Source organism: Triturus cristatus, chromosome 6 (genome assembly GCF_964204655.1).
Source record: "Triturus cristatus chromosome 6, aTriCri1.1, whole genome shotgun sequence".
NCBI classification, from domain to species: domain Eukaryota; kingdom Metazoa; phylum Chordata; class Amphibia; order Caudata; family Salamandridae; genus Triturus; species Triturus cristatus.
The window spans coordinates 1,817,935,040-1,817,938,650 of NC_140589.1; positions in this window are offsets into that span (position 1 = coordinate 1,817,935,040).

Here is a 3,611-nt window from a genome sequence, read left to right on the forward strand (position 1 = left end):
TGTGTGGTGGTGTTACTGGGCTAGTACGATTATAGGGGAAGGACCTCTCCTAGGAGGCTTCTCAGCGGCGCGCGGCTACTTCCTTGCAGTAAGGAGGCCCCCTGGGTGGTCCCGCCGACTCCCCAGAGGTCCGCCTTCCAACATTTGGTGGCCAGCGACGGGTTCCGAGCCGGATGCAAATCGTACAGCAAGTAACTCACCCGCTACCTAACCAGACGTAGAATAACCATGAGCAGCCAGGAGACCACCACGACCGCGGGGTTCCAACAAGAACGGTTGGAGGAATATACCCACAAAGAACTCAAACAGTTCTGCAAAGACAAAGGTATTTCGACCACCGGATTAGGCTCAAAAGAAGACATGCAGAAAGCCCTGAGAGCCTTGGTAGAGTCCGAAGTAGCGTCGCCCCAAAACGAAGGAACGTCAGAACTAAACGTAGCCTTACAGCCAACCACGGCCCCGGCAAATGGGGGAAGAAACCGCATGGAAGCCGGCCTATCCCCAGAAGAGATACGGGAGCGGGAGAGGGTCCGGACCCATGAGTTAGAACTCGCACGACTCCGGCTGGACGGAGAACTCCTGCTGGCGGAAAAGAAGTTGGCCCTAGAGCAACTACGGTTGCAAGAACAGATTGAGGAAAAAAAACGGCACAGAGAACTGGAGGAGAAAAGGCTAACCCTCGAGCACGAGCGGAGCCTCAAGGAGCTTGAACTTAAGTCCAAAAAGGGGGAGACCGGCACCCCCGGAAACAAGGACACTCCTCCGCCGACAGAGGCGAAGGTACATATCCCCAAGGATGTCGTCAAAGAATACTTCAAGAACGACGACATCCAACAATGGTTCAAAGCCTACGAAGTGGCCATGACCTCCCATCGGGTACCCCGGAAGGATTGGGGTGCCGGCCTATGGGGACGATTCCTCAGCGAGGGTCGAGACACCCTGCTACAGCTCCCGGACGACGTGATGACCTCGTACGATCACATGAAGGAGGCCCTGCTCACCCGCTATGGCCTCACCGCAGAAATGTACCGCCAGCGCTTCCGAGACTGCAAGAAACTCCCGGTACCACTTGGGTGGAGTACGTCGATTTTTTTAGCAGAGCCCTGGAAGGGTGGGTCAAGGGCAGCAAAGTCACCTCCTACGAGCAGCTGTTCAACCTCATTGTCTGGGAGCATCTCCCCAACAACTGTTTCGTCGAGCTAAGACAGCACCTCCTCGACAGCAAACTGACCGAGCCGCGGAAGCTCGCCGTCGAGGCCGATCAGTGGGTGAACACCCGGGTCCCCCGGAACTCGATGGGGGAGTACCAGCGGAACACCACAGGATCCCCCCGCCAGCGCGGCGGAGGAGGAGGGTCAAACCGGAACCGAGACTTTACAGCAGGGCCGCCCCGGAGTCCTCCTCGGGGTCCGCCCTCGAACCGCACATCCCGACCCTAGCACGAAGGGGGAAAACCCCAGCCCGACCAGGACCTCGGCCAACGGTAACCTGCTACAGCTGCCAACGACCAGAGCACTATGCCAGTGACCCATCCTGCCCCATGAACCGACGAAGCGGGGCTACCGGGCCCCCGCCCCGACAGCTGGCGGCCACCGGCCTGGGGGAAGGGGAGGAGGAGGAAGAGAACACCGACGCCGGGTCCACCGAGTGGGAGCCAGCCGCCATGTCCCTCGTATGCCTGGGCAGCTGAGAAATGGTGCCCCAAACCCCCATCCTGAGCAACACCCAGAAATACCAGCAGTGGGTCACCATTAATGGACGCTGGGCCGAAGCCCTCCGTGACACTGGAGCCAGCGTGACCGCTGTCCGCTGCCACCTGGTGACCTCCAAACAGATCCTGCCTCATGTACTGTGCCCCATCCGGACGGCCGACAACACCGAGAGCATGTGCCGTATGGCCCGGATTCCATTCGAGTGGGGAGGAGTGTCAGGCCTGCTGAAAGTGACCGTCCGCGGCGACGCCCCGGTGGACTGCCTCCTGGGGAACGACCTGGAAAGTTCCCCCTGGGCACAGGTTGAGCGCCGGGAGCATCTAGGGATGCTGGGACTGCCCGAATGGGCCTGCGCCACCACCCGGTCCATGACCGCTCAGGCCCACCGGCCAACCGTAGCGGCGGCCCCCGACGAGCCCGAGGGGCCCGAACCACCACCTCCCTCGGTCGAGGAGGAACCCGACGCGGATGCCGAGCCGTCCGAACTTCCCCAGAACGAGATCGCCTCCCTCGGCGAACTCCCTGAACTTGCACAATGGCGCCAGTACGGGGGCCCCACAAGGGAACAGTTCCAGCAAGAACAGAAAACTTGCCCCTACCTCGGGGGGACCCGACAGCAGGCGGCCGCCCAGGCCACCGGTGACCAAACGGGAACGCACTGGGTCTATTGGGACAATGACCTGCTCTACAGGGAGCAGAAGATCGCAGAACTAGGGGCCGGTCGAGTGCTGGTGGTCCCCCTCCGATTCCGAGGTTTCCTCCTCAATCTGGCACATGATGTGCCCCTCGCCGAGTCGCCGGGCACCTGGGGCAAGACAAAACATACAGCCGCCTGGTGACCCACTTCTACTGGCCCCGAATGCGTAAGGATGTGGACAATCACTGCCGGACCTGCCCGACCTGCCAAGCCAGGGGGAAGACTGGGGGACGGGTCAAAGCCCCTCTCCAGCCCTTCCCGGCAGTCAACACCCCATTCGAGCGAGTAGGAAGCGACATAGTGGGGCCCCTGGACCCCCGAACCGCCCTGGGTCACCGCTTCATCCTCGTCCTAGTCGACCACGCCACCCGGTACCCTGAGGCCATCCCTCTCCGAACTGTGACAGCCCCCGTGGTGGGCCGGGCCTTGATGGGAGTCTTCTCTAGAGTGGGGTTCCCCCGGGAAGTGGTGAGCGACCGAGGTACGAACTTTATATCGAAATACATGTGGTCCCTATGGCAACAATGCGGGGTCACCTACAAGTTCACCACCCCATACCAACCCCAGGGGAACGGACTAGTCGAACATTTTAACGGAACACTGAAAGGGATTGTTGGAAGGCGTTCCCCGGGGAGGCTACAGAATGCGTTCCTGACCACCCGGAGGCCCACCTTTCCCAGAGTGAGGCCGAGCAAGAGCGGGGAGGCCCTTCCTGGAAGGGTCTGGTACCTAGGATCGCACACGCTGCGCTTACTCTCTTCGGATAGAGGGACACCACACAGTAATTCGTTGCAAGACAATAGACTTTTATCGTTAGTTGTCAGGGATCTTTATGATCCAGAAGGCAGGTGCAGAATTGATGCCACAAGCGGCAACGATCTCGTGATGAGGGGAAAGGGGTAGCGGGACAGTTTTTGAGTCAGTGTCTCTGCGAAGTATCCGGCGCACAGCTCTCAATCCTCGAGCTGAGGGGATGTTGCTTCTCTCGGCAATCTCTGCCGTCTCTCTTGGAGGAGCGGGCCGCGAGTCACTCAGCAGGCACCGGAGGTTTGTAGTTCGGGGAGCCGCGACAGCGTCAGCAGGGCTCAGATGGTTCAGAGTTCGGGGAGCCGCGACAGCGTCAGCAGGGCTCAGATGGTTCAGAGTTCGGGGAGCCGCGACAGCGTCAGCAGGGCTCAGATGGTTCAGAGTTCGGGGAGCCG